The following is a 19362-nucleotide window of genomic DNA, read 5'->3' on the forward strand; positions in this document are numbered from 1 at the left end:
TATCTCCGAACAGATTTTCGCTAGTCCTTTTGTGAGTATGACCTCCCCCTAGCATTTACATGTCTAGAGATTTTTCCTCCTTTTTGTTTTTTTCCTACTTCCGGCTGGTCTCTCTGCCATTGCTGTCAACTGTCACTGTTTCTTTGCTGTTAATTCCCTAGCTTTTCTCCTCTTAGTCGTGTGCTACTTTTCGCCTTAACCTATCGGCGCTGACTGCCTTATTTTTCACGATTAATTCTTTCTTTTCTACTTTCTCTCCTTCTCTTCTTTTTTGGCGGCTGCTATTCCTGTTCTCGGCCTTCTTTTCTCGTTTTTTTTTAATTTTGTGGCGCTACACTTTTTCATCACTCTTCTAACCGAAAGCCCCATTAATACATATGTCAAGACATGAAAAAAATTTTTACAGCAATATTTTATTCTAAAATTCCAAGAAATTATTTGAGGCGCAGGGTTGAAAAAATGAGATGATCAAACAGTTAATAGAATATCTCAAGAACCAATAGTCAGAAATAAAAAAAAAAACAATTTTTTCTTAAAGTTTATTTGGGTGGCTATCGCCTAATCTAAAATTATTTAAAAATATTGAAAATTTGCGAGTGTTTTGACACGTGTTTTTAGAGAGTAATGCGAAAAAATGCTGTTTCTTCGTTCAAAAAAAGTTGTATAAAAAATTTAATTTTTAGTCAAACCTATTTATTCTAGAATACGCAATAGCGAGTCAATCTACAAATATAACGCCGCAAGAATTTTTAAAATCAATCCATTTGTTTTCCCAAGATCCTGTCAACCGCTCAAAAAAAAAAAAACAAAAAAAAACAACGTTTCGAGAAAAACGCGTTTAAAGTTTTTTTAAAAATAAAATAATAATTAAAGTATTTACTGTTAATCAGCAATTCCTGGTTCATGAATTAAGTCTTATTGTTGTTTTGAGTGTATCTTTTCTTAAAAATCGCTTTAATAAATTATCGTTTCGCCTTAACCTCGTAATAAATTACTTTCGTTCCTTTGCCTGCACTTCGAGCGCCGTTCAACTTTTGGTTGTAAAATCGTTAATTCTTTGAATCTCTGTCTGACATTTTGACAATGTATTCTTGAAATGTTGTATAATCAAAATACATAATAAAAAATCAATTTTTTTTATTTTACACTAAGAAGTATCTTTGAAATTAACAAAAGTATTTATTCTAATAACATTTTAAAAATAGAAATACAATTTAGGCACTGAAGTCGTGATTTGAAAAAATAATGACGGTAAAATAATCGGATTTAAAACACATAGTGAATTGTGACGTGGTAGCTCAGCTGCCACGAGTAGCAGCGTTCCTCCCCCGTCACATGCTGCGAATTCGCGCCGTACGGGGAAAATAGGCGAGAGGCGAGAGGGGATCTCCATGGGGAACCGCGACAGACCTAGCGAGCGTAGTATTAATTTCTTATATTTTTTATTTTTTTGCGCGGCGGCCGCCTTCCGATGGAATGCGGCGAGAGAGAGCGAGAGAGGAGGAGAGAGAGACGAGCACGCGGCCCGCACGGGAACTCGGCGTGGCCCGGGAAAGCCACGACCGGAGCCTAAAGCGACGGTGCCCGCCAACACCACGGCGGAACGTCCCGGAGGGCTGTGGAGGAGCCCGGATGGGATCAAACGCGTCGAGGGAGGCGTCAAGTCCTCTCACGAGGACCGGAGGTCTCCGCGTGCGCTGCCCCGGCTCGGGAAGTGGCCCAGCGGGAGAATGAAAATTTCGCGGGGGCCTGCGAGGCCCCCGGAAGGATTACGACGCGCACGTCCCTGCGTACGCAGGACTGCGTGCCTTGCAGCAATTGGGTCGCGGCGCGGAAACAATGCGCATGACTGGACGGGGGGTCGCGGCGTCGATCCGGGATCGACCGCGATCCACCCCGCTTTTGCGTGCGAGCGGTCCAGGCTTACGGTTGCGGGTCGTGTCTCGAGAGACAAAAATTATCGGTGTGGCGTGCGCTGGGCCATCGTGAGAGCCAGAGGACGAGCCGAGGGACGAGGGAGGACGCCTTGGACGTTATCGGTGAGGTGGCCAGCCAAGATAAGTTAGTGTGAGCGGTTGCCGGCCTGCGAGGTGTTTCCGGGCCCGTTCTGCATCCGTTTTAGTGTTGGTGCGTGATTCGCGTGGGCCGCGGGGCGGTCCTACGTTCGCATGGTTAATTGGGGAATTGGCGGATGCAAGCGGGCGGGACGTCAACGCGCCGAGCCACGGGGGAGACGGGTGTAGCGACGCTCGGGTTCCGTCGGAGATTCCCTTCGACTGTGTGCGCCGCAAAGCCCTCGCGCGAGCGAGTATCGCGTCGTGAGTGGCGGGTGGACGGGACTTCCGGTTTCGCGACGGGGTAAAGTGCGGCAGCGGCCGGCGATTATTTTGTGACCCCCGCGAGACACGCGGACGTGTTCTCTAGTTGCCGGGAGTGTCGGCACGTTCAAACGTCCGAAATTCATTGTGCGCGGGAGATTCCATCGTCTGTCCTTGTCGGCCGCGTGCCTACCGCGGGAGCTTCCCGCGTATCGTTCGCGTTTCTTTGGTTTGCTTCGCGCCGGGGCGCCGCATTGTCGGCACGCCGCATGCCGCGTCCCGCGATATTATTGTTTCTGCCTGACTATTAATTTTAATAAAGTTCGTTACTTGTTACGTTCGGAGTCTATTTTTCTAGTGTGTCGTCCACCACTTCGTGTTACCGCATTCGCCTGCTCCCTTACGATTCACCCCGCCCCTCTACCGTTAGGCCGAGCTGGTCGAGATTGTCGCGCGAGGATCGAGGACACCTCGGCGTATCGATTTTCGCGAATTGACGCGTCGTCGAGCGCGTCTGGCGCCCAACAATTTCTCGTGATAGCGTGGCTGAGATTCGAGCGCGACAAGCACGGCATCGGGGGTACCGGTTACCCTATCGGTTTCGCTGCTTTTTGCTCGCAGCTTTCCCGGTCAGGAAAAGTCGTGACAGAATATATAAATAATTTTACAGATATACAAGTGTGTGATGAGCGGAGAAAGGGAAACAGAAAGAATTTTCCATTTTAATTCTATAATATAATTGTTCCTATAATATAATCTTTCCAACATTTTTTCTGCACCTTAATTCCTCCAATCAGGGTATTTTGTCCAGTGCGTTTTCATTACTCTAAACTTTAAAAAAATTCACAAAAATTTTTATAACACTATTATTTTATAACACTTTATACCTTCGACTAAAAATTTACGTAAATGTAATTTGAAAATTATTTGTTTAAATACTTTTTTATAACAACTATTTGTTGACAAATTGTTACTTTACACATTATCACTTGTTTTTTTTAAATCATAACTCACAAACCAATGGATGAAATTGAAAGTTTGATGACACAAATTAAAGCTAGAAGTAGAGCGAATAAGAAAAAAATATGAAATAGTGATTACTTATATAGAAATACTTAATTTCGCGTCATAATTAAGTTTAATCATTTTTAGATAGTATAGTAAGAATTTCAGGTTACCAGAAACAAATTTCTAAATAACAAAAAACAAAGGACCCCGCACACACTTTGATAGAAATTAAATTTCCGTCGAATCGTCCGAAATTTTCAGAAAAATTAGTTCTTACCATGCTGATCAAAAGTCACAAAGTTAAAAAATTGCCAGTTTTTGAGATACGTATGGTCAAGGTGGAAAAATGGCTTTTTGAGATTAGATTGCTGTCTAGGTTACGCAACACCATTAATGTGTTTGTGTGTGTGTGTGTGTGTGTGTGTGTGTGTGTGTGCGTGCGTGCGTGTGTGTGTATGTGTTACATTATTAAGCTTCCAAGTTAACAATAACTTCGTCAAAATCTATATATATATATATATATATATATATATATATATATAAATTTGGACGAAGTTATTGTTCTGACTATACACACACACACATATATATATATATATATATATATATATATATATGTTTTAAACATTTAATGCACTTTATAATAATGTAATTGACGGGTATTATTATTTTCATGGCGAGCATAGCCCATATACCATACAATACAAGCTATGAATGCGCACGTGCCTAGAGTTCTGACACCTGCTTTACAGATACAGTAGTAACCCAACACTGAATCCTGTTTATTTTCGTTGTCATCGAAAACATACTTTTCATCAAACACTATCCTGTAATAGCTGGTCGCATTTCTAAATCTTGAATAGACTCTTACTTTAATAAACTCTGCTTCATTGCTGTTTTGATCAATTTCCATGACAAAATTCTCGTACTCATTCTCTAGGTCAGCTCTTAAGAGAGTATCTTGGATGTAAGATGGCAACAGATATGCTTGATATGTTTCAAATGTTAAACTTCGTAAATAATGAAAGATTATTTGAGGAAATAGTGGTACATGTTCCGGAGTTAGAGCGACCCATTGTGACTGTCTGCGCGTAAGATGTTCTACTTCTACTCTGGCTTGAACAACGTTCACTTCCTGATTTTTTGCAAGCATTTGTTCGGCCATCCCCACGTCCGCTCCTTCCATTCTAATAAGTGGATATCTATTAATTATAGCGCCACAAATGCAGAGAAAATCGTTCAAGTTCGGGATGTGTGACGTTTTGATAAACTGAGAGAAAAACTTAAAAATACTTTTCATTTGACCGTTTCGAGCTGCTACAATCCATCTTGTTTTTGTGACTATATGGGCCTCATTTGGTTCCTCAGATAAGAATTGATTTGGCCCTGGTTTTAAGAGTGGTGGCATTCTCACATTGATCCCTATCCTCTGAAACGTTGAAACAGCATCTCCATATCCTCGGTCAACTATGAAAACGTCTCCTTTTTCGAACCAAGTTTGCATTCCATCTACATCTCCGTTGAATTCGTTTAATAATATATAAGCATCATTGTTAGTTGCATTTGAGAAGTAAGATCTTTGAATGTTCAAAATATAAACATCAGATGCTACGAGCATAGATGGTTTAAGTAAATGTTTTGACTTATGTTGACAGTAGGATTGACGTAAGGCTTTAAAGCCTTTAAAGAACTGTTTTCAATATTTAAATACGTACAGTCAGTATAAACAATAACTTTTCTGTTTTGTGGATCAAAATTATAAAGTCTATTTGAAAAATCGATAACGTGCCTATCTATAAACTGTTGCCTTGTTGTCGCTTGAAACCCAATATTCTCAACGACAAATCTTGTCATTAATGATTGCTTCACTGTAGATATTGTAAGACTAGTAACCTGTCTGGAACTGTATTGAAACGTAAGACATAAAAGGTCATTACATAGACCTTGTCTAAACTTATAAATATATATATATAAAGTATAATAGATCTTTCTTACTTGTCTGATGATATCTGTCTCTGCATGGTACTGAATCACAATAAGTGAACAACTCTGCAAACTGTTGTTTGTTTATAGGAGATATAACTTTGAACTCATTTTCCGTAAAGCAGTTTTCGTTATCAAATCTATGCCATGAAAGATAGATAGCTTGTTTGCAAAGACCTTGCAGAAACATTGGAACTGTTGTCCTTTAAATATGTATGTTTATTAATATATTTCAAATCCTAGAAGTAAAATATCAGATAGCAAATCCATTTCATTCAAATGATTATTATCACATAAGTGATTTTCGGCTACGTAAATATTTTTCTTTAGAAAAATGTCGATCCTGCATTTTAATAACAACCTATGTATACTATGACGCGCATTACACACAAGACTTGCGAGAAAGTTTGAGATAACACGTTTAGTTAGTCGCATACATTGTGGATCATCTTCTAGCATTTGAATCTCTTTGAGTATCGTAATATTGCAGTAATTGCATATACGAGTTTCGTTAGTAATATCAATTGGAGGTCTACCAACTTGATCACATTTGTTTATAGCAATGTCTTGTCCGAGAGCGTTGTTATTTTCGCCACCTAATCGTACCATAATCCGAGGTATTGATGCATTATATACAGATAAAGCACTTTATACAATTTCTAAATGCCATGTTTGCAATTTGAGGCTGATGAAATAGCCTTGAAAAGAACTGATCCAAAGAAGCTCTGAAAAGAACTGATGCAAAGTTCTGAAAAGAACTGATACAAAGAAGCTCTAAAAAGAACTGATGCAAGAAAGCGCTGAAAAAACTAATATAAAAAAAATTAGCGACTCTAGAAAAGATCCGCGCAATAACCTAGGTAGCAAGGTGACGTCTAATTGACGGCATTTTTTGGTCATTTTATGACGAACCAGACGTCATAATGTCGAGATAAAATGACGTCTAAATGTCGTAAAACTGACGTACATTTGTCTCATCTTAACGACGTCATATATTGACGTCAAAAATACGTCATTATTTTCATATTATTGACGTCATTTTCAAGAAGCTAGTATCGTACATTTGACGGTATTTTATTGTTATTTTTATGAAAAAATATAGGTTTTTAGGTTACATTTAATAAAGACGACATTTTAACGTCATTTTTATGACTATCCCAGGTAGTAAAAGCCGTTATTTTGACGTTTTAGAAAATATTTCGGGTATATGTCCTATATATGCAGTACTTGCATTATGAAAATATCAAAATAACATAATTATAATGTAAAAAAAAATCTACGTTGTTTCTCAACAAGCATCACGATCCACCACACCATAGTCACGTTTGGAATTGCCTAACTTTCGCGGTCACCCATCTAACTCTGAACCGCCGTCGACGTTGCTTGACTTCGAAGATCGTACGCTACTTAGCCCTTTGTGATGATCCACTTGATGATCATGAATACATATTTGTTATAGATCAGTTCAATAGATGCGAGAAACATGAAACTTGTAGTTAACTAATATTTTTATAAATAAATATAAATTTACAGTTTTTTTCCTGATTTTTACATATGCAAAATAACATGTAGAATAACTTATAGAAATATGTTTTTGCTCTGTTCTTTTGATAAAGCTAAATTATACCTCAGACAAAACGCAATATTTATAAAATATTTATAAAATATTTATAATATTTATTTAAATATTTTATAAATATTTATCCAAATATTTTATAAATATTTTTGTGGTCTTAGATTTGACAAATCATAAAGATTTATCATAAATATAAAAATATTTATGAAATATTTATAAATATTTACAAAATATTACTTATACAAATCTTTATCTTTTATTTATCATAAATATTATATAAAATATTTAATTTATATTTCAATATGTTGAATAAAGATTTTTTTTTTTCGTATATACCCAGCAAGCAAAATGCTAGCAGCTTGCCGGCAATATGCCAGCAAACTCGAGCATGATATCGCAGCAGATTTCAATCTGCTGCTTCCTCATTAAGCTTAGTTTCTAACAGCATAGATTATCAACAGAAAATATTGATAGAAATACAGCAAAAATCGAATATCATCTGCTACCATAACATGACAGCAAATTCATACTAAATATCGAACACAATCTGACAAATTAAACTCTAAACGCAGAAGGACAGCAAAAACGAAGCATGAAATGCTATCACGTTGCGACACCAGAAACGCGGCGAAGATACAGCACGATGTGTCACATGAAGTACTGACAGCAAAAATGCAGCAGAAATCGAGCAGAGCCTGCCGTCATGACATGCCGGCGAAAACGCAGCAGATATAGAACGCGATTTGCTTTATCGATTGTGACGGCAAAAACATAGCAGAAATCGAGCACCAAGCTGTCGTCACAAGTAATCGGAAAAATATAGCAAAAATTTAACACGATATGACGTATTATTAATAATTTTTAATTAGTAAAATAAATAATTAATGTATGCAACGTACATATGTTTATTAATATTATTATTACATTTAATTTACATTATATAATTTTATAAATTTGATGATATTTAATTTACATATACATTACGAATTATATATTTATGATTATTGTGGCGACATAAACCGATAGTCACCACACTAAGCGCCTAACAGCCGCGCAACCCGTCCGACGCTGTAAGGATTTCCAAAAACGCCTAACAGCCGCGCAACCCGTCTGACACAGTAAGAATTCCGACTGTAAGAAAAGTGAAGTGCGCGCGGACGCCACCAGAGGCCATCTTATCTCAAGAGTAAGATGACGACTTCTGGGCTTTATAAGGAGCACGGGAAGACGGACGAATCACTCTTTGCGTACTCGCACTCAAGTCTCTTTTTTGGCTGATACGAAGATATTACCATCTCTCGTATACAACGTTAGAGAGCACGCTGGCTACCAAGGAGCAGCCGTGGGACCCCGCAGTTGCTGTGATCTCACCATTACGGAGGACCAGACCGCCGAGGGTACTATATTTATTGGCCGCCGACGACCCACGGATTTGGCGCTATACTTCACCCAGGTACCTGCTACCGGACTTGTTAGAAAGCCTGGCAAGGGAGACCAGCACCCGAGGTACCCAGACGGAGGACACGGCCTGGGAGAATCGAGCGACGCAGACCATCGCCCTACCAGCGACAAGAGACCACGGTACGCAACACGCAGGCAGCAGCACGGATCAGGCCAAGACGCCAACGGGAACCAGCCAAACCCGTGACAAGCCGACAGGACGCCTTCGCAGGAAGAAACACGCTGCCAAGCGGAAGGAAAAACGATCTTCCAAGCAGAGGAGAGCTGCGGACAAGGTTCCGGAGATAACGTCCACACTATCCCTGGACGAAAATAACAACGCCAGTGGAGTACGAGTGACAAAGACACAACCACCAATAGCGTGGAGACCGCGGGAGACCAGCACTATCGGCCCTTGTCAGGGCCACCAAACAAATTACAAACACAAAGACTCTGTACAAATAAGATATACATACAGAATAAATTATTTATTTAAAGGGAAACCAGTGTATTTCTCTTCACGCACCATATCCCTCTGCGTACAAATTAACTGCGAGCGAACAACACGCCCACAATTATATACTTAAATTTAAATGTGGCATTTTCGACTGACTGCAGAGAGTTAATTAAACCCAAGATGATATCACATGCAAGAACCGTCCAATTTGAACTTTTTTTTATATGAAGGTGGAAATCTTTGAGAAGACTTCTGGGAGGATCAGGTCCGGGAAGTGTGGGATTCGACGGGAGACACGTCGGGCGATCAACCTTACTACCGCCCACTCACTAAAATCATCTATTATAGAGGATTCATGGCTCCTGCACACAGGACGCGGCAAAGCGGCATCGCGGTGGCCAATCACCGTCTTGCTTTTTTATTAAATACATATATGTATTATCAGAAAAGCAAGACGGTGATTGGCCACCGCGATGCCGCTTTGCCGCGTCTTGTGTGCAGAAGTCATCACACATCTGATGTAGCAAACTCGCGGTCTATACCTGCCGCGTTTTCGCCGTCATGTCATGACGGCAGGCTCTGCTCGATTTCTGCTGCATTTTTGCTGTCAGTACTTCATGTGATACATCGTGCTGTATTTTCGCCAAGTTTCTGGTATCGCAGCGTGATAGCAAATATGTCAAATTTCTAGCTACATTTTATTAATTTAATGTGACATCATGACATATCTGTTTTTTTATTTAATTTTTAGTGGTATATTGTATCAACACACAATGTCTGATTTTTGTTTTGTTAATGTCTTTAAGTTTTGTTGTACTTTTGCTGCATTTTTGAGGGCACATTGTGACGCAAAGTCTACTCGATTTTTGTCGTGTTTCTGTTAATGTTAGTTGAAACGGCAAACTGTAATTGCTTGCTGTCCAACTTTTGCCAGCTTTTATAAATATTTTATAAATATTTATCTAAATATTTTATAAATATTTTTGTGGTCTCAGATTTGACAAATCATAAAGATTAATCATAAATATTATAAAAATATTTATGAAATATTTATAAATATTTACAAAATATTACTTATACAAATTTTGATCTTTTATTTACCATAAATATTATATAAAATATGTAGTCTATATTTTAATATGTTGAATAAAGATTTTTTTCTTCGTATATATAAAATATGTATATAATATTTTGAAAAAATAAATATTAATAAATATTAATAATATTTATCATAAATATTATGTGCTGTCTGGGATGATTCTAAAATATTAATAGTATTAATTATATAAAATATTATATTAATTTTAATAATGTTGTTTATTAACCAATCATTAATGATTAATAATTATAAGTAGCAAAGTGTCGTCCACCTCAATAATTCGTTATTTGAGGTCAAATCGTCAATTATTGTTAACGTCAGTAATTAGTCACTAATAAAACCTTATTAATATGTCGTAAAATGATCAATTAACTGACGTTATTAATTAGTCAAGAATATGACGTCGGAAATACGTTGTAGGATGGATAAATGACTGACGTAATTAATAGGTCAAAAAATGACGTTACTATTACGTCTTAATTTGGTAACATGACGTCTGCGACCTTAAATGACGAATTATTGACGTCGTATTAACGTCACCTTGCTACCTGGGAAGGCACGGTAGAACGCATAGTGAAGAAATTGATGGAGCGTGCGCGCACGTGCGTGTGTGTGCGCTCTACATAGTGCATCATGCCTCCGCATGAGCGATCGGATGATGTGGTTGAACCAAGGTGCGGGGGGTCTTCTGGTTCTGACCGTGTGGAGAGGGGCGAGTAAATTCCGTGCAGTAAAAGGCGCAAAAAGGTTAGAATTTTTTCATTGTTACGTCCGGTGGACTTAACGTTTTTCTTCTCGTTGTCCTTGTAAAGATAATAATTAAGTAAGAGAAATCGTATTCTAACGGTCGCCGAGAGCAAGAGATGTTTGCAGAGGATCGCTCTATCGTCACGCACAAGTTCGTGAGATATAGCGACAATTTAAAATTTTATTGTTTGAGGAATAATAAATACATCAAACAAATGCATAGTTCCCCATCTGTAAGCTATTTTGAGAGCGACCGTTAGATATAATTTAATTCCGTCGGGAAGTCTGGGGCAATGCCGAGTCTAGAAAAAAAAAAGGAAGAATAAATAATAACTTTATTACCGAACGTTACTCTGACAATGCCCTGGATCGGTACCCGACGCTAAGCAAAGAAAAAGGGAAATATTGAAATTCAATAAAAATTAAAATCTTCAAACAAGGAACCGCCGGAAACTATAAAAATTTATTATTCACAGCAAAAACGCTGTCCGCGCTCAATCAATAAAAGTATATTCTCACTAAAATCCTACAGGAAGACCCTTTTTTTTTTGCTTGCTTGTTTGTTTAAGCGACCTAAAGATAAGAGGAGTAAAAATTATAAACATCCCTCTCCTACACTCAAAACCGAAACCAAATCGGGCGGAGACGAGAAGAGATGAGCCAATAGCTGATCGTCTCTACAAAATAATAATTTCGCGAGTTCCCAGTAGACAAGCTCCAAATTTGGTGGTTTTGAAAGGGCCCACCAATCCAAGAATGCCACCGCCTACACCTCAACCCTTCCCTTCGGGAAATTGAGTATAAAATCACGATCCCAAAGACCGCGAGCAGCTTTTTCCGCTTTTAACTTTCGATTGAGTGCGAGTCCGAGAATTTTCGTCGCGTAAAACTGTGAACTAAGATTTTTCGCGATTGGTTGAGTGTGAGTCGGAACGAAACTAAGTGCCGAACAAAAAGAACGTTCCGCAAGTGAAGTGAGTGCACTTGTGTACTCCAGTGAGGCCTATCACTCACCTGTTCCACAAGCCCTGACGGACTGACTTGTTCCGAGCAACAGACAACCACCCGAGTACCCTGACACCGGGATTTTGGATTACCTCAGAGGAAACATTTCAACAAGTAGTAAGTCTCTAGACACAAAATTTTTACTAGATCCCGATTTTTGCTATATAAAGTCAACCTTAAAATTGTAGTGGACAATAGTTTCTTCCACCGCAATCGGTCGAACTTAAAAAGAAAACGGAGACGGGCGATCAGGCGGGCTCGCGCTTATCCGGACCCTTCCACCCTCACTTCGCGTTCAGAGGGCTGTTCATCTTCGGCGGGAAACGAAGAGTTCGACCCGGCCCTTCGAGAGTCCGACCGACTGACCCGGTGCGCGGATTCAGAGACGGTCATTCGAGAGTCCGACCGAGCGTTCCGGTGCGCGGATTCAGAGCCTGTTGCTCGAGAGTCCGGCCGGGCGTTCCGGTGCGCGGATTCAGAGGCCGTCGCTCGAGAGTCCGACCGACAGTTCCGGTGCGCGGATTCAGAGGCGGCCGTAGTCCAAACATCTGAAAATAGCGACCACAATATTCATAATTACCCCGCGGTCTCGGATTATAACAATAAGCAATTTTCTTCACCTCCTCCTCCCTCACCTCACTATTCCCCTATCAGTTCTCCAGAACCAGAGGAGGTTCCTCCGCCACCCTCACCCACACCATCCCTTGAGTTTATAGCCGAATTCCCCCTCCTACCTCCCCGTCCCAGGTATTACTATTACGACGGCACCCAAACTTCCTTGTTAGAAATTTTAGAACAGTTCCCTCTCAAATTAGATCCTTTTCTCCACCTTTTCCGAGACCTTACAATCAATCCGGAAGCAATTGATCCGGAAGTCCTCTTAGATATACTACCCGCCCTCGCTCCTAACGATCCTATCTTAGTATTCACACCTTACTTTTTCGATCCTGTTGGTATCCCCGCCGATTTTTTTTATAATTTCTTTCCCCCTTCATACGCTACAATAGAAGAATTACAATGACATATTAATCTCCTCCCGATTTAGGAAAGAAAAGATAATCGTATTAGCTTTTAGCCGACTTTAAAAATGATTTGTAATTATAATATCTAAATTATTATATTTAATTTCCAATTATGTTAGCGAGATTTTTGAATTATTATTATTATTATATTTAATTTTCAATTATGTTAGCCGATCTTTCAAATTATTTTAACTGATTTATACAAAATTATTATTATGTATGTTGCCCTATCCACTCAACTTATTAATCTGTCACCTTTTTTATTTTAATATTAAGTTTCTTATTTCTAATTATGTCAATCAGCATTAAAATTATTTCCGTATTCATACAAATCCACCCAATATTGTACCGGCAGAATTAATAGTATTTGTTTTATAAACATAAGTTCAGCGCTAATTTGAATGTACCAAAACGTCAAATAAATTCTTTATATGTAGTTTAAATAATTTTTGTTAAGTATTTAATTTCAAAAAACCACCCCCGGATCTCTAATCCCCGATCAAAGATTGCACCAGGTCCAATCCCGAGTTAAAGTGATTCAATTCACTGACTCAAAACTTGGACCACGAGCGCATGACACAGAAACAGGGTTATAACGGGCTTGAAAGAGCACGCTGACCCATATTCTGCGTTGTAAAAAGTGCGTTCGACCCTAGGCACCTACCCTCTCTTATTGTGTGCCTACGGAAATTCTATAAGTTGTTGCGTTCTTCCTTGCCTTACCTTCGTACCCGAAACAGACTAAATTTCTTAAGGCTGGACGTAACAGACATTTAAATTTTGGGGGCTCAGCCGGGATTTAAAAGGTGCATTCTTTGAAAGGGATGAGTACGAGATCTACTTCCGATAAGGCTGAAGTCGATGAACTATATAAAACTGCTTTGGTAAATCAGGATAAACCTAAGCGTAGATTTATAAAACCAACATTATATACTTCTACTCCCTCTGTATCCTCCCAACCTACACCAAGACAAATTAGTTTCTCTTTAAACGAATCCGAGACCGCGAGTGATCGATCCGAAACTCTCGTTAACCCGCCTGATTCCGATTCCGACGATTTTGAAAATCAAGCGGTCGAACAAGCATACGAAACTAAACATAGCTTAGATACTATTATGGCAAACTCCAACCCATTTGCGACCTTGAAATATGCGGTCGAGGCCGTCCCATTTTTCGATGGGAAAAACACTCCGTTATCATATTTTATCGAAGGATGTGAAGAAGGGAAGTCAATGTTGCCTAGTGAGGCCGAACCTCAATTTGCCAGAATAATCCGAACTAAAATAACTGGCGAAGCACGCCGTACTATTCAAGATCAAAATTTTGATACCGTAGCTCAGTTAACATCGTATTTAAAACAAGTTTACGGCCCTTCTAAGAATGTTTATCAGTTACAAGGGGAGTTAGGAAGTATTTATCAAAAATCCGACGAAGACGTGGTAACATACGGAAACCGAGTGAAACTTCTCGGAAAACAAATACTAGAAGCATTTAAAACATCGGGAAGCGGGCACATCGATATGAAGGCATCATTAGAAAAAGATATGTGTAAATGCTTTATTAGAGGTCTGAAACCGGAAATCGAGCAGAGAATTGCAAGAAATTTAGGCGTTGCTGAAACGGTACAAGACGCACTCCGAATAGAGAGAGAGCTCCGCACTATGTCAGATTTGCGCGAAGGTCAGAATAAAACACAAAGCTTTAAGACATTAGGAACTGAAATTTTAATTTGCCAAATTTGTAAAAAACGCGGACATAGCGCTGACAAATGTCGATTACGCGACCCTCAAGCTCGACAGTTCATTAAAACGATTCAAGGAAATAGTGTTACCTGTCAACTATGTTCAAAGATTGGCCACGACGCTAGATCTTGTCGAACTAACAATTCTAATAGCCAACCTAAACCTTCCGTAACTTGTCAATGGTGCAATAAATCAGGGCATTCTGCCAATAACTGCTGGATAAAACAGAACGAACAACGAAGTTCTGAAAATAAAACAAGGATCGTCTGCCATACATGTAATAATTTCGGTCATATCGCGAAAGATTGCCGGTCTAAATTTGGACAGAACGCAACGCCTAAAGAATCATTGTTTTGCCGATACTGCAAGGAACAGGGCCATCTCTTAGAAAACTGTGAGCTACGGATTGCGAGCAATAATCGCCGTAAAGCTAATAATCAGGGAAACTCCGTAGGCCCCTCGAAACCGGGTGTACCGCAGGGGTCCGAACGGAACTCGCACCCGACAACGCCACAAAAAGGGCAGTAGGTAAAAATACATTTAAAGCCCAGCTTGTAACGGTAAACCTTAGTAAAAACAGTCGCGTGCCTACCGTTCAAGCAGGTTTTACCCCTACTACTCCCCAAGTAACTTTTATGTTAGATACCGGGTCCGGGCCAAATATAATCAAAGAAAATTTTGTACCTGCAGATAAAAATGTGAACTATAATACAATCCTAAAATTAAATGGTATAAATGAATACCCAGTTTATACTCTAGGAGAAGTTACCCTGCCACTTTTTGGAAAAGATATAACTTTTCACAGCGTGGCAGGCGACTTTCCAATTTCTCAATCTGGCATACTAGGCAACGACTTCTTCAATCAAACCTCCTCTAAAATAGACTACGCAGGCGGATATTTAGATATATCCGGAGCGAAAATACCTTTTTCATCACCTGAAACAATTATAGCGGCACCGCGAACAGAATCGTCATTTTATATCAGGGTGGAGAATCCTGAAATAAAAATCGGGTATATACCTAAGACGAAAATAGCGCATGGAATTTATGCGCTAGAAACTATAGCGGAGGTCATCTCGGGAAAGGCGCATATAAAAGTTATAAGTACGTTGGACGAAGAAACCGAAGTCCAGGTACCTACTTTACGCCTAAACCCTTTAACTGACCTGTTTCTCGACGATAAAGACAACACCGAAACACACAGTAGCTCAAAGGAAAATTCAAGGATACAACCCAGTTTAAAAAATGAGAAACTTAATAACGATGAATTTTCAGTGATGACGGTATACGAAAAACAAATTAATGTTGATAACGAGAACGAATACAATCAAGAAAATAATGAGAATATAACGAAAGAAGAAAGGAATACAATAAATGAAGATCAAAATGCACATAAGTTAAAAAGGGAAGACAAATTAAAGGGAGAATCTATTCTGGGACGAAAATCAGGCTTCTATGCCTCTTCCGAAGTCCTAAATTCCCGAGTTGAAGGGGGAAGTTACCAAACCCCTGTTGAATTAAGTAGTGATCAAAAAGCCCTTGGAAATGAAGATTTCCAAACCTCTCCTGGATTGTCCAGGGATCCAAGAATTCTTGAGGAGGGAAGTTACCAAACCTCTCATGAATTAACCAGAGATCCAAAAATCCTTGAGGGGGGAGATTTTCAAACATGCCTCGGACTGTCCGGTGATCCAGAAACCAATGGAGGGGGAAGTTACCAAACCTCTCTTGAATTTATAAGCAATTTTGAAATTATAAAAGGGGAAGAGCATCAAGCCCCCCCTAATGATTATAATGTAATAGAAAAGAGAAATTATCAAGCTTCCCTAATTCCCAGTAAAAGAACAAATAACGAATTAATATCACGATCTAATTGTTCTCGTTTAATAAAACCAAGAAACATTTCTTATTCCTTTCAAGAAAGAATAAAACCACCAAGAGTAGAAGTAACCGTCGAAAGAAATTTTAATCGTAATGGAAATTCTCACATTACGATCGAAGAATTCATAAATTACAATTTTAATATGGAAAATCCTCCAAATTCATATGAACCGTCGTCGGAAAATATTATGTTAATTAAAGATCAGTCACAAAGATTCCTTGAGAAATTACGAGATACAGAACCCCGCGAGTGCCTTACCATAACAGAAGTAATTGACGAACCACAAAAGGATAGATTAACAACAATTATTGAATCATTGCGCTTGGAACATTTAAATGCGCAAGAAAAAAATAGTATAATAAATCTTATAACCAATAGCCAAGATAGGTTTCACATTCCTGGAGAAATATTAACCGCAACTAATGTGCTGCAACATCAAATACCCACAACCGATGATCGACCTATTAACACACGGCAATATAGATTTCCACAAGTTCACAAAGAGGAAATCAATAGGCAGGTAGAAGAATTGTTAGAAGGAGGGATTGTGAAATCTTCACAGTCTCCATATAATACGCCTGTCTGGATCGTACCAAAAAAAGAAGACTCAAAGGGAAACAAACGGTGGAGAATGGTCTTGGATTTCCGAGCTCTGAATGAAAAAACAATTGGCGATGCCTATCCACTGCCTAATATTGTCGATATTCTTGACCAATTAGGCGGAGCACGATATTTTTCGGTGTGTGATCTAGCATCGGAATTCCACCAGATAAAGATGGATCCCGCCGACGGTCATAAAACGGCATTTTCAACACCATTCGGTCATTATGAATTCAATCGAATGCCTTTTGGACTAAAGAATGCTCCCGCCACGTTTCAAAGATTGATGGACATAGTATTATCAGGATTACAAGGTCGTGAATTATTTGTTTATATGGACGATATCGTAATATATGCCACTTCATTACAGGAACACGAAAGGAAATATAAATTATTAACAGATCGATTGCGCGAAGCTAATCTAAAATTGCAACCCGATAAATGTGAATTTTTGAAAAACGAAGTTACATACCTTGGACATGTAATCAGTAAAGATGGAGTAAAACCAGATCCAAAAAAATTAGAAGCTGTTAGATTATTTCCTAGACCAAAAACACCGAAAAACATTAAACAATTTTTGGGACTCGCAGGATATTATAGGCGATTTATTTCGAATTTTTCCAAATTAACTAAGCCGTTGACAAATTTATTAAAAAATGACACCCATTTCGAATGGACAGCCGCTCAGGAAGAATCATTCGAAGCATTAAAACGAAAGCTATGCGAAGAACCGGTATTGCAATATCCGGATTTTTCTAAACCATTTATTTTAACTACCGATGCATCCGGTATAGCAGTAGGAGGAATTCTTTCTCAGGGAGAAATAAACAAAGATCGACCGATAGCTTATGCGTCACGTACCTTGACCGACAACGAAGTAAAATACGATACATATGAAAAGGAAGCTTTGGCAATAATATATTGTGTCAAACACTTTCGACCGTATCTATACGGAAGGAAATTTACTCTAGTTACAGATCATAAGCCGCTATTATGGTTTAAAAACGCACAAGATGCAAACATGCGAATACTTCGTTGGAGATTAAAATTGGCAGAGTATGATTACGACGTAGTATATAAAGCGGGCAAAACGAATGTTAACGCCGATGCTTTGTCAAGAAATCCCGCGGAATACGGCGAGTCAAACTGCAATATAATAAATTATAACAAAACTCTCAACCCGAATAATTTAGAAGATGCAAAATTAATTTCTGAAATGCTAGAAGAAAGCGACGAGGAGGAAGACGAGAACTTTGAACTGTATTTATCAGATGACGAAAGGGTTGATGATCTATTACCTGAGGGCTACCAGTCCGACGGAAACAATGACTCAATACCATTTACACGTCGAGAGCAGAACGAATCGGCTAGCCAGCAAATCGAAGAAAGAGCATTAATTCATGACCCTCCTAATGGTAGTGGAATACAGACGCGTAGTCAAACGAGAAATAAAATTTTACAACAGGAAAGATTTTCTGAACATACGAATAGAGAAAATGAAGACGACATTATAGAAGTAGATGATAAAATTGACCCGCCAGATAAAAGGGAATATGGAAATAACAAAGAAACAGATGACGAAGATAACGAATCTGTCGAAGAAGACCAGAACCAAGCAGTAGATAAATTGCAAATAAGAACTTCTGATAAGAACAATGTAATTGAAGCACGTGATTTATTATTTCTACGAAAGGACAACATCACGTATTTTGTCGATATCAACGGACACCCGTTAGATTCAGGTTCACAAAAATTATTTGAAAGAAATGAAATTCCAAATTTAATTCCTCTTTCTATAGCCCAAGCAAAAGCCGTAAAATATAAAAAATATTACCATATTGCCCTACCAATCAGCGAAGGACAAAAAGAAGGACCGACGATGACCTTAAAACAGATCACAACAGTAATAAAAAATTTACAGAAAATTGTCAATAATCTAAACTTAGAAACATTAAGCATTGCAAAAACAAATTTTGTCAATAACGTACCATGGCATGATATTAAGCCAATATTGCGATCAGCATTTATTAACTCTACTACTAAATTAATTATATGTAATGGACTTATAAAATATCCGCCCAAAGATCTCCGTTTTAATATAATTGGCGAAATACATTGCTCGCCTACGGGAGGGCACCGAGGCGTTACGAAAACCTACCACCGAATTAAACACAAGTATTATTGGGAAAATTTGAAAGCAGACGTACAACAATATATACAACAATGCCTGCAATGTCAATTAAAAAAACTTGTTCGCGTAAAAACTAAACAGCCAATGGTTATTACTGATACGCCTGGAACTTCTTTTGATAAAGTAGCGATGGACATTGTCGGACCACTACCTAAGACCGAAAGAGGCAATGAATATATCCTAACGTTACAAGACCAATTAACAAAATATAGTATGGGTATACCCCTATTAAATCAGACTGCAGAAACAATAGCAGAAGCTTTCGTGGACAGATTTATCTGTGTGCTAGGCG

General features: G+C 38.7%; 1 protein-coding gene across 7 annotated transcripts in view; it reads right to left on the reverse strand.

The window, feature by feature from the left end:
- Window positions 1-19362, reverse strand: part of LOC105836759 (protein spire homolog 1) — a 325078-nt gene that overhangs the window by 53534 nt on the left and 252182 nt on the right. The gene's annotated exons all lie outside the window — the stretch shown is intronic.

This window comes from Monomorium pharaonis, chromosome 4 (genome assembly GCF_013373865.1).
Source record: "Monomorium pharaonis isolate MP-MQ-018 chromosome 4, ASM1337386v2, whole genome shotgun sequence".
Taxonomy (NCBI): Eukaryota; Metazoa; Arthropoda; class Insecta; order Hymenoptera; family Formicidae; genus Monomorium; species Monomorium pharaonis.